The sequence below is a fragment of the Equus przewalskii genome, chromosome 14, assembly GCF_037783145.1.
Source record: "Equus przewalskii isolate Varuska chromosome 14, EquPr2, whole genome shotgun sequence".
Taxonomy (NCBI): Eukaryota; Metazoa; Chordata; class Mammalia; order Perissodactyla; family Equidae; genus Equus; species Equus przewalskii.
In genome coordinates this window covers 83,294,488-83,307,644 of record NC_091844.1, presented here as the reverse complement: position 1 = coordinate 83,307,644, position 13,157 = coordinate 83,294,488, and the positions used below count along the sequence as shown (strand labels likewise).

Sequence of the window (13,157 nt, the reverse complement as noted above, 5' to 3'; positions counted from 1 at the left end):
CAGGCCCAGCACATAGTAGGTGCTGAGTGAACCCTGCAGAACTTAATTGATTCTGACTTGCAGATGAGGCGTTACAGAAATGGAGACGTGGGGAACAGTCTGCCTTCTAAATGTTACAGTAACAAGCAGTCGGCAAAACTGCCCTGTGGAAAGGCCACTCGCTCCCCTCTCTCTCCCTGTCTATCTCTATGGGGACCATTACCAGGACTGGTCAAGGTCAAACAGTCAACCAAGCAGCAATACTCCCAGGGGCTCCAGCAGCTGCATCTTGGGTTTATCCTACTGCGTGAAAATCTTTTGTGTTTCATATTATGAATCTCTATACACGATGTCAAAGTCTTTTTGTTATCGCACAAATATGATAAGAACATTGCATTTTTAAGAAAGAAAAATAAGCCATCCGTTTGCCATAGAACTGATTTAATGTTTGCGTTTCCCTTGCAGTCTTTGTCTATACGTGTGTACATTTTATACTCAGTGGTAATCACAGTGAACGTATAATTTCGTATTCTGATTACAAAGCCTTTTTTTTTTTAAACGCTTTTTTTTTTTTTAAAGATTTTTTATTTTTTCCTTTTTCTCCCCAAAGCCCCCCGGTACATAGTTGTGTATTCTTCGTTGTGGGTTCTTCTAGTTGTGGCATGTGGGACGCTGCCTCAGCGTGGTCTGATGAGCAGTGCCATGTCCGCGCCCAGGATTCGAACTAACGAAACACTGGGCCGCCTGCAGCGGAGCGCGCGAACTTAACCACTCGGCCACAGGGCCAGCCCCGAAAGCCTTTTTTTTTTTAAGCACTTATTCTTTCATATAGATTCTGAGCTTGGGTCCAATCTTTGTTGGCATCTCAGTTTTCCTCTTAGGGGCACGTCACTGAAAAGACAAAGGGAGATGTTTTCATTGCTTGTGTTGGGTGTCTGTGAAATGCTTTGTTTTTCAGAGTCTTACAGACTAAGGAGTTAGCACAAGAACAGAACAGAACAGACTTTTCATACAGATTATTTGTATTGTTGTCTAAATGGGGTATGCTATCTGTATGGGAGGAAGCCTCCCACATAAATTGAGTGGAATCCTGGGCCTGTCAATCACTAGCTGTGTGACCTTGAGCTACTTACCTAATTCTTTGGTGAAGTAAGGGCAACAGCGTCCATCTCATTGGGCTGGGGAGAGGATCATGTAAGATATAGACTGGGCTTTGGCCCTTAGTGCGTATGTGTATGTGACTATGTATAACTATAGTATAATGCTCCCCGTCTGATAATGGGATTGACCTTGAATAAACCTCTCTGAGCCTCAGTTTGTATGTTAGTGAAGTGGGGAAACAGAAGTCCCAATGAAACTGAACAAAATAATGAACACCAACGGGCTTTGTTAATTAAAACATGTCTGTCCATCCAGCTGGTCCTCAATCCACCCATCTTCCTGTGTGTGTTTTCCCTGGGCCCTAGTATGAGGGGTGGAAATTCGGAGGTGAGTTCTGAAGTATGTCCCACAACTGGGAGCAGAGCAGCCACCAACTACATTGGGCAGCAGCTTCCCGGGACTCCCTCCGTGGGCGCCAGCTCCAAGTCCTGGGGTGCTGTGCGGAACTGCAGGATCTCCTAGCCGTCTCTGTGTGCTGCTCTCCCTCCAGGGCCCAGTTTCCTGTGAGCTTGAGCAGAGATGCGGAGGACTCCAACAAGAGCCAGCCTTCCGAATGGCAGTGGGAGTCCTGGGGACCTGAGGACAGCCCAGCCTAGCCCAGGCTGGGGAGGTGCATCAGCCGGATAGAAACGCCCTGTGAGTGTTGGTTGAGAGTCATCTGCCCTCCCTCCTTCCTTTTCTTGCCCTTTCACTTTCTTTCTTTCTTTCCTCCTCTCCTCTGCCCCACTTTTCTCCTTGATTTCACAACGCTTATTGCCACCAGACCCCGCTGATACAACTTGCAGCCTCTTCCACGGTCTGCAGCCCTGGGGTGGCATGTGGTCCCGTCTACAGTTCTAACAGTTTTAAAACAAAACTTTTAAAAACTTTTAAACAAAACAAAATCAATTATCAAGCTTTGAGCCACCTCTCTTGCAAAAATAAACTTTTTTTAATAAGCTGCTTCTGCTGCGAAAGGAAACCAGGAGAAAACGATTTACAGATTATCTCAGACTTTGAAGTGAGAACCACAGCGCTGACCTCAGTTCCCCTACCAGGCTGAGTGTAAACAAGCCTGGGGATGAGTGAGTGAGCGCGAAGCAAGGCTCTCACCCCACAGGAGCCCCTTCCCTGCCGAGCCCAGCCCTGCCCCCTCACCTGGACAGAGCCCAGAGAGTCTCACCTGCGTCCCGTCCAGAGCAGGTGCTCAGAGACTTTCCCTCTTAAAAATCTTATTGAAGCGCCACTAAGCACACGTCTGACTGCCCCCATGCTGTGTGTTAGTTTCACTTTTCATCCACTAGTGCAATTTTACACCTGCAGGTCTGCCTCTCCCACTGGGTGAGGCTCCTTGAAGGCAAGCGCTAACAGGATGTAAAATAAGATGATGCTGGTCACCTGTTCTGCCTCCAGTCTCTCTTCTGGGACAGCTTCTTGGTTTTGTTTGGTGGAACTGCCGATCAAAGGGCCCTGCCTCTCCCAAGCCAAATCGATTAGAAGCCCCTTCCCCGTGTTTGGATTTGACTAGGGGGGCTGAAAGCCTGAAATGCCTGAAGAACAGGGGTTTTGAAGAGCCTGTCCTATGGCTGCTCGGGTTTCTGGCCTCTCACAAGCTCGGTTCTTCAGCTTTTCCATCAATGCTGTGAGTTACCCTGCAGCCAGAGGTCGCTTCTGTTGCTTATAATTGAAGAACCCTGACCTAATGGAGAGATGGTACCCTCTTTATCTCCATATTCCCAGGTCCAGTACGTGGCCTGACATACAGCAGGCCTCAAGAATGTTGACCTGAATTGAATTGTGTTGACTCCTCACTTGGAGTCTGGGGGGCTACACAGGAAGTCACCTGGATGTCTTTGATGGAAGAAGCTGAGTCATCATTATTTCCTGGTCTCCTTGGCTCGAACAGTGCTCACCAGGAGCCATCCCCAGTGCACTAGGTCATGGGCCTGGGGTTCCACGGACTCCACACAAAGCAGAGCAGAAATTAGCAGGACTTTCATCCCATCTCGAAAGTTTGGTTCCTCCTTCCTCTTGGGCATGGGCACAAGTCCAAGGCCCTGTGGAATTCTGACCCAGCTTTCCCACTTCCAGGCTTCCCCAAACATCACTTGCTCTATGTCCTGTCTCTCTGTCTAACCCTGAGCCACCCAATTCTGCTTTTTCTAGGAGTTCTGAAAACACTAAATAATACTGTTTCAGTATGTTAGCTAACAGAATGTACAGATATCTTAAAAATCAGAAATCAGATAGGATGTTTTCAAGTGGGGCTTTAGAAGGAAGGTTTCAATGCTGGCAATTAAGTTACAGGCCCCGAATGGGGAAGGTGTGAGGTCCCGCACCTTTTCCCTATTTTCCAGCTCAGGGTCAATCTAGTCTTTCTCACGCACTTCCTGTCAATATTACTAAATGATTGCCCTCACTTCAGAAGTCAATGGCAAGTTACCCACACTTCTTTCTGACTTGGCTGTGAATTAGGGCTTCCCACAACCCCCTCTTCAGGTAAGATAATTTGCTTCAGTGGCTTACAGACCTCAGGGAAACACTTACATGGTTTATTATATAATAAAGGATACAGTTAAACAGCCTGAAGAAGAGGTCCATAGGGAAAAGTCTGGAAGGGTCCCAAGTACAGGAGCTTCTGTCCCTGTGGAGTTGGGGTCCACCAGCCTCCTAGCTCGTGGATGTGTTCACCAACCTGGGAGCTCTCTGGATCCCATACTTCAGGCATATTTATGGCTGCTTCACCATGTAGGAATGGTCAGTCGTTAACTCAATCCTAGCCCCGTCCTCCTCCCTGGAGGATGGTGGGGGGCTGGGGCTCAAAGCTTCTAATGTTGGCTTGGTCTTTCTGGTGACCCACTCGCTTCTTGAAGCTATCCAGGAGCCCACCAAGAGTACCTCACTAGAACAAAAGATACTCCTGTCACTCAGGAAGTTCCAAGGGATTTAGGAGCTCTGTCAGGAACTGGGGACAGAGACCAATAAGTAATTCTTATTGTTTCACAATTATTCATATGGAAGTGAATTAATCCCTATTGTGAAGTGACCTATAGTTGTCCAGTATCCTCACTTAACTACTGAATGGTGTGCAACTTTTGAGTCCTTTGGTTTCTTAAGCTCACACAGGGTAGAATTATTTCAGTCATTTTCGGACACACAGCAAAGCTGCTCAGTAAATGAGCAGTGGAGGGATCGATGGCTCCCTGAGCCTGTTACTGCTTTCTTTCTTTGCAAATTTAACTTTCGTTTATAGACATTTTCTTTACATAAAAGTAGAGAGAACATGTTAACCACCATATACCTATTATCAGCTTCGATAATTATCATTTTTCTATTCTTGTTTCATCTATACTCCCACCAACATTTTTTTTTCTTGCTAGAGTGTTTTACAGCAAATCTCAGTCATCAGGTGATTTCAACCATAAAGACTTCAGTATAGATTTCTAATAGGAAAGGACTTTTTTTTTTAACCTCAGCTGAATGTCATTTTCACACCTAACAAAATTAACAATCATCTCATTATCATCCTAATACTTAGGCCAGATTCAATTTTCCTTGATGATCTCGAAAGTGTCTAGTTTTTTTGTGTGTGAGGAAGATTGGCCCTGAGCTAACATCTATTGCCAATCCTCCTCTTTTTGCTTGAGGAAGATTGTCACTGAGCTAACATCTGTGCCAGTCTTCCTCTATTTTGTATGTGGGATGCCACCACAGCATGGCTTGATGAGTGGTGTGTAGGTCTGCACCTGGGATCCAAACCAGCAAAACTGGGCCACCAAAGCAGAGCATGCTAACCCAACCACTACACCACAGGAACTGCCCCTCAGAAGAGTCTTTCTATAGTTGGTTTGTTCACAGTACGATTCTTAAAAGAGTATCTAGTATTGGATTGGTATGTCTCTACATGTGTTTTAATCTCTAAGTTCTCTTCCTTTTTTTTTTTGAGGAAGGTTAGCTCTGAGCTAACACCTGCTGCCAATCCTCCTCTTTTTTTTTTTGCTGAGGAAGATTGGCCCTGAGCTAACATCTGTGCCCATCCTCCACTATTTTATATGTGGGACACCTGCCACAGTATGGCTTGATAAGCAGTACTTATGTCTGTGCCCAGGATCCAAACTGGCAAACACCGGGCTGCTGAAGTGGAGTGCACAAACTTAACTTCTGAGCCATTGGGCCAGCCCCTCCTTTTTCTTTTTAATGCTGTTTATGTGTAGAAGAAGCCAGGTCATCAGTCCTGCAGGTATTTCCCATGGTTTGGATTTGGCCGACTGCACCTGCCTGGTGACATTTAACATGTTCCCCTGTCCCAGGACAGCAAATGCAAGTGATGCACCGGGCCACATGGCCTGAGCCTGCATGGTTTCAACAAAGCTTAAATGATGAAAATTGTGGTCCCACATTAAGCATTGCAGCTGTTGCTCTGTTAGCTGCCTCACCCGTTTCTCCCAAACGTTGTATGTGGGGAAGGGGAGGTAAAGGGAGAGGCCTAACCAATGGGCACCCTTCGCCAATGACAGGTAAATTCCCCAGCTTCCCCCTCCGCTGGTAGGATCACTTTGAAGCATGTTCTAGATGGTTGTTCAGGGCATCCCCAGCAGGACTGAGCCCCAGTTATCCATAGCAGTAACCATCCTTCATTTGCCCTTTGTTATTAATTTATTAATAAAGGGTAACCAGCCTTAATTATTAACATGCACACTTCATTGTCCTTTCTCTCAGGTTTTACTTTCTTCTTTCCTTGACTTCTTCCTGAGACCATCTCCCAGATAAACTACCTGCATCCAAATCCTTTCTCAAGCTCTTCTTTTGGTGGGACCCAAACTGAGGCACCTCTCTGTTTTCAGTCAGTGGTGGTTACATCTAGAGGTTCGGCTAGATTCAGGTTCCTTTTCTTCTTCTTTCTCGCAGGCTAGCTTCTTCCGCGGTGCTGCATAATTTCTGTTGTACCACATCTGTCACTGGCAGTGTGTGGGTGGGGAACCTGCTAGTATTTTGTGCATCCAAATATTAGGGATCTCCCTGGAAAACTCAGGAGCCTTCCTCTACGGTTTCCTGGTAAGCCATTCTGCAGCCACCCTCCCTGCATTTATATCTAAGCTCTTCCAGGCTGATTGCTATTCCCCGCCTGCAGGTAGAATGCTCTTCCTTTAACAGGAGCATGCTTGTCTGGCTGCCCATCACATGGAGGTCTCAAAGCAACGGAGCTCCGTTCCCGTCACCTCTCCAGAGTCTCCATGTGTGAGTCATTTCTGCTGGGGGTGTATACGTTTTAAAGTCCTCGTGGATGGAACACTTGGTATCACAAAAAAAGAAGCTCATCAAAGGTGTGCTTTGCTCGGCTGGTTGGCTGTTAACCAATTCCTATGAGGCTTAGCACCTTGTAATGAAAAGGCAGAGGGGGAGGACAGGTGCTTGTGTGGTGCGCGTGTGTTTATACTCGAGACCTCTTTCCCCGTAGGTGGCACAAATCACTGCCTAGTGGGTATAATTTCTCCTTCTGAGAAGCCTCCTCCCTTCTGTGTTTCCACCCCCTCTCCCCAATTATTTCCCTCCCGTCTGAAATATCTGAAATGGAGCACATTAAGGTGGGAGGACGCTTGTAAGTGAAGATAGCATGGAATTTCGAGTTAGAAGCCTGAATGATTCACTGTGTGACCCTGGGCCAGTCACCGAACCACTACGGGCCTATTTTTCTTATCTTTAAGTTGGATATAATAAAAGTATATGTTAGAATGCTTTGAGTTAACAAATCAAATGAGAGAGTGCATGGCGAAAAAAGAACATGTAAATAGTCAGTATGAATGAGAGAGCGTGTTCCTTTGCCTCAGTAGGAATAGATTTTCAATTCTTTCTTGGACAAGGTTTGATAGGAATAGAAAATGAGGCTTGAACCAGATCGGGTGCTTGGTTACAAACAACAGAAACAGACTCAGGCTAAAAGAAGTAGACAGAAGACTTATTGACAGCGTATTGAGTAGCTTTTAGACTTGCCAGGAGGCTGCAGAGCCAGGTGTGGAAAATGATCAGGAGGGAAGAGCTCTGGGCAATGATCACAGTCATGGTCAAGACCAAACCTCAGAACTGCGACACTGGCACAGCTGCTTTTGAACACAGGACAGCACGGCTTGCTCTGCGCTGCTGTGGCCTGGAACGTTCCATGGCCCTGCTGCAGCTGGTGCCTCCTGCTACCAGATGGTTCTCGGTGGTCCCTGCTTCTTTGCATCACTTGCTTTTTTTTTTTTTTTTGAGGAAGATTAGCCCTGAGCTAACATCTGTCAATCCTCCTCTTTTTGCTGAGGAAGACTGGCCCTGAGCTCACATCCGTGCCCATCTTCCTCTACTTTATATGTGGGACGCCTACCACAGCATGGCTTGCCAAGCGGTGCCATGTCCGCACCCGGGATCTGAACCGGCAAACCCTGGGCTGCCAAAACAGAACATGTGCACTTAACTGCTGCGCCACCGGGCTCGACCCTGCATCACTTGCTTTTAGCCAGCATCTGGGGGGTGCCTGAGAGGCAGGGCCCAGTCGCTGCCGCCGCCCCTCTGCTGGTGGCTGGGCCTGTGGGCCTCTGAGTCTCCACCTTGGTGGTGGGAAATGCTCTGAGGGAAGTGATCCTGTATCGATAAGCAGGAACGGCAGCAGAACGAGGCGGGAGGCTGACAAAGGCCAGGATAAACACCGATGTTGTCATACCGCTGATTACTGATCAGATACAAGACTTCCTGACAGGTGTTTGTTGAGGATCTACTGTGGCTGAATATCATGGTGCCACATGGTAGATAAGACTGCTTCTGCTTTGAACCTAAAAAAAATCGTGTAAATTATGGTATACCACATGATGAAATAATGTGTAACCATCGCTATGTAAACGCTTTGTCTCCATCTCAGAGATCTCATTCATTGCCATAGCTTCCATCTCTTCTATTTGGTTAGTGCCTAGTCCCTAATTAAGCCGTGCAAATGTAACTCACTATCACTCATTCAGATGTGCAAAGTGAAATCCTTAACTTTTCCATAATTAATATGGTCTTCCTCCTGTGGTTCCTCCATTCCCCACCCATTGATTAGTGGGAAAAGTTAATTTACTATCCAATCCTGTTTAAACATGGTCTGGTATGTTCATTAAACTGTCCTCTTCAGGAAATTGTCTTTCATTTGGATAAAGATGCTCCTCTGAGTGAAAAAGAAAGGACTCCAAATATGCCGTTTTGGGGTTGGGCGTCTGGAGGAGCCTTCTACAGGGACACTTGAACCAGGGTCTTTGGTTTCTTGCTGAGCCCACATGGGCCCCTGCAGAGAGGATATCCCAGGTGATCTGGGTGTGAAACAGCTACACTGCACAATCCTAAAGAAGAAGTAGAATGTAGACAGTGCTTAATCCTGGCTGTTCCAACTGAGGGATCATTCGAAAAGGAACACAGCGGAAATCATGAATGGGAGGTCTTCCATTCAGCTCTAGAATGTATCTTTTCCCTGCTCAAAGACGAGTCTATGAAACATCTCCCCAGCCCTGCAGCTGTGACAGACATTTATAGAGGAGGGTTTCCAGAATTGTTCCCCTTAGAAGAGAGCGCCTGGAGAGAGACCCCTCAGCCCTTCAGCTTCACATGGGGGTCCTGCAGAAACAAATGGAAATGGAAGTATCCAGGGCAAGAGGACAGTGGGTAAAGTCTGTGCCTTTGAGACGAAACTTGGCTGACAGAGAGAATGAGACCTCTCTGCAGTTAGATTGTTGACACCAATGACGATAGTAACAGTGTGGACTCTGTGGGGCTGGAATGGATCACACAAAGAGAGTGATGAGAAAAGCTGATCTGGGCCAGAACCGGGGAAGAATACACTAGACTCTGTGCTTGGGGATTTAAGCAATATCTAGTGGGGTGAAATTGGCTGATAAGTGCACCCTCCCTCTGGAGTGATGTTTTTATTTCACATGTGTGTTTTCATGTACGTTTATTTCTGGAGTGACCTTTTAATTTTATACGTATGTCACTGAGTCTGAGTACTAGAAACATATGTGCATAAAGGGGTGCACCCACATAGTTCATCCTACAGCATGGGTACAATTTTCTGCAGCTAAACTTTCAGATCCCAACGCAAAGTCCAAAGTACAAGAATCTCTGTAGGAATTGTTCAGGCAAGACATGTTGCGGCTGCGATTCTCTTTCTAGAGGGGGCCTGGGAAGGGTGGAGTCTGTTACGATGGGCCATGCCTTGCCCTTGCTCAAGATGGACATGCATTTACTTTCCCTGGGCTGGTGCCAGCCCGAGTCAGAGAATTCGGTTTGATGACAGGCAGGTCCTTCTTGGGGGCCACTGGCAAAATCTGAGGTTTGGGTGGAGGTGCCAAGGTAGCACCTGGCGGCTGCCTCCAGGTTGTGCTGACTCAAGCTTGAGACCTGGATGGCCGCCTGGCGATGGCTCTTGATTTAGAATGTGTAGATTTGGTACTGCAACTGGCAAATTTGCACTCTGTTGTCCTGCTCGCTTTGACTTTCTAAGGTTTGTTTATTCATGAATACAAAAGTAGGCATTTACTCTACTTAAAAAGTAAACAGTTCTATGCAGCTGAGTAAACGGTGACAGAGTATTTCACAGACTCTTTGGATGGCCCTAAGGACTCTCAAGTTGAACACTCTTGTTTTACAGAAGGAACCATGAGGCTCATGAGTAGATGAATGAATGAATGAATGAATGAAATACATCTTCAGCCCCTACTTATGCTTCTGAGCCTCCTCTGTCTAAGCTGCCCGGACTTCACCCTAACACCCCTTCCCCTCGGCAGCCTCCCCAGCCTCACCCTGGCCCCCAGGTGGGCCCTCTCTGGCTCCCAGTTCTGCTTCCACTCCCTGACTCCAGATTTCTGACTCTCTGAGAAAGCCTCTCAAATCTCCTTGTCAGCACATAGAGATATAAGCTTTCATTTTCTCACCATGACAGATTTAAGGTGCTGTGAATCTTGAATTAGAATTACTCCCTTGACACTCTTTAATCTGTTGTAATACCCATCCGGACAGCCATAGCCATGGGGACAAAGCCATTAGTTATTCTCTAGCCATGACACAAAGCAGCTGATGGATTTCTCACAGGCTGTCTTTTTTTTTTTTTTTTTTAAAGAACTAAACACCATTGCAGCATCCAGCAAATAGTACATGTCACTACAAAGTTTTGCTTTGTAAAAGTTCAATTGAAGTGCAACTTTCCTAAAATGTGATGATTTTATAAAGTGAGGGAGACCAGCATGTTGCATCTGGACCTTCTACACACAAAACGGCCAGTGAGGGAGAGTTGGGGCTGGCCTACAAATGCCCTGATGCATAACCAGGTCACCACTGCTCAGTGCCTTCACAGAGCTCATCCATTCTCACACGACCTGTATGTTTCCCCTGGTTGGAATTTTTTTCTTCCCCATATTTTTATGTCAGGCCATCTTAGTGTCACTGGTACTATTTATCATTTGCTTAATACTTTTCTTTATTTTAAAAGGAAACTTTCTATCAGTGTTATAAACGCTAACTATATTCCGATAAACATAAAAATGTTAGAATAAAAAAGGATTATCTGTGTATGACTTGAAATCGTTTCACATACTCTTAATGCTATGCACATCTCAGCTGGATAAACAGTGTGCCTATTGCAATAATAGAAGGCTCACAAGGTGTAGATTTAGTGAAGAGTTAGGCAAAAAAATACTACCCAAATTCTCTTGACTTCGCTATTTTAAGAATGTTATAGCTCCACCCTATATCATATCCCACATTAAGCAATTTTTTATATGCATAAACTTTATTTTTTAGAGCAGTTTTAGGTTCACAGCAAAACTGAGAAGAAAGTACAGAGATTTCCCATACACCCTCTCCCCACCCCCTGACCCCACACAGCCTTCCCTGTTATCAACATCTCCTGCAGAGTGGTTCATTTATTACCACTGATGAACTACACTGACACAGCATAATCACCCAAAGTCCATGGTTTACAGTAGGTTTCACTCTTGGTGTTGTACCTTCTATGGGTTTTGTCAAATGTTTCATGACATGTATCCACCATTATGTATCATATAGAATAATTTCACTGCCCTAAGAATCTTTGGTGCCCTGCCTACTCATCTCTTCCTTCCCCCTCACCCCTGGCAACCACTGACCTTTTCACTGTCTTCATAGTTTTGCCTTTTCCAGAATGTCATATAGTTGGAATCAGACAATATGTAGCTTTTTCAGATTGGCTTTTTTTCACTTAGGAATATGTATTTAAGATGTATTTAAGTTTCCTCCATGTCTTTTCATGGCTTTACAGCTCATTTCTTTTTAATGCTGAATAATATTCCATTGTCCAGATGTACCACAATTTATTTATCCATCACCTACTGAAGGACATCTTGGTTTGCTTCCAAGTTTTGAATAAAGCTGCTATAATGATTTAAGGAATTTTAAGTGATTATGAATAAAACTGCTATAAACATTTGTGTGCAGGTCTTTGTGTGGACATAAGTTTTCAACTCATTTGGGTAAATACCAAGGAGCTCGATTGCTAGATCATATGAGTGTGTTTAGTTTTGTAAGAAACTGCCAAACTGCCTTCCAAAGTGGCTGTAGCATTTGCATTCCCACTGGCAATGAACAAGAGTCCCTGTTGCTCCACATCCTTGCCAACATTTGGTGTTGTCAGTATTTTGGATTTTAGCCATTCTAATAGGTGTGTAGTGACATCTCATCGTGATTTTAATTTGCAATTCCCTAATGATGTGTAAGGTTGAGCATCTTTTCATATGCTAATATTTGCTATATGGAATCTTCTTTGGTGAGATGTCTGTTCAGATTTTTGCTTGCTTTTTAATTGGGTTGTTCATTTTCTTATTGCTGGGTTTTTAGAGTTCTTTGTGTATTTTGGATAATAGTCCTTTATCAGATATGTCTTTTGCAAATATTTTCCCCTCTTCTGGCTTGTCTTCTCACTCTCTTGACAGTGGCTTTCACAGAGCCACATTAAGTCTTTAATTTTGAGTTTTGTTAAGAATATTTAATTCTTGTAATTTAAATCTAATAAAATTTTATAACTCTGTAACTCAGTTGAGGATGACCAGTTAATATAATGTTATCCTTTAATTAAATATTTAAGAGCCAGCCCTGATGGCCTAGTGATCAAAGTTCTCCATGCTCCACTTTGGCAGCTTAGGTTTGTTTCCCAGGTGTGGAACCACACCACTTGTCTGTCAGTAGCCATGCTGTGGCAGCAGCTCACATAGAAGAACCAGAAGAACTTACAACTGTACACAACTACGTGTTAGGGCTTTGGAGGAGGAAAAAGGAGAAAGATTGGCTACAGATGTTAGCTTAGGGCAAATCTTCCTTTGCCAAAAAAAAAAAAAAATTAACATTTTTTATTTTGTCATATCACTGAGTCAATATCATTTTTCTGGTCATACACATTTTTATAAAACCTTGGAGTACATGTGGACCCTTTGCCTGTGGGTCCTAACAGGTAAAATACTTTTGTCTTTGACAGCAATGGTGATCTTGGCTTAATGTTCAGTAGATGTTACAAGGCAGTCATCAGAGCCTTTTAGGATCAGCATTGGTGGTGATAGACTGAATTGGAAGTACTCTTAAAGCTCACCCAATCTCCCAATTTTATAGTAAAGAAATCTGAGGCCCAGAGAGAGGAAGTGACTTGCTATGTCATTATTGCCATCACTATTATCACCATCATCATCTACCATTTATCTAACACCTACCAACTGTATGGACCTGAGGCTACAGAGAAGAATAAGATTAAGTGTTGCTCTCCAAGAGTCTGCAATCTCTTGAGATGATGGGTCTTGCAGGAAGTTAGTGGCTGAGCTCCGACTAGAGCCCAGGTCTCTCTCTGGACTCCCAGGGCAGTGCTTATCCCATTATACTGTGGCTTCTTCTCTCACCTGGTTACATAGGGGCTGGTATCCTCACATGATATGGCAATTAGGACTATACGTCTTTGACAGCAATGGTGATCTTGGTTCAATGCTCAGTACAGGTGTTGGGGTGTGATCTGGGCTGGG

At 44.9% G+C, this 13,157-nt stretch overlaps 1 long non-coding RNA gene across 1 annotated transcript; it reads right to left on the bottom strand.

Annotated features, from left to right (window-relative positions):
• Positions 1 to 499: 499 nt before the first annotated feature.
• LOC139075849 (uncharacterized) lies at positions 500 to 2,408 on the bottom strand. The gene is made up of 2 exons (XR_011526757.1): positions 2,303 to 2,408; positions 500 to 870 (listed from the first exon to the last, which is right to left on the bottom strand). It is a non-coding gene; the product is annotated as an uncharacterized lncRNA (long non-coding RNA).
• Between the last annotated feature and the right edge of the window lie 10,749 nt (positions 2,409 to 13,157).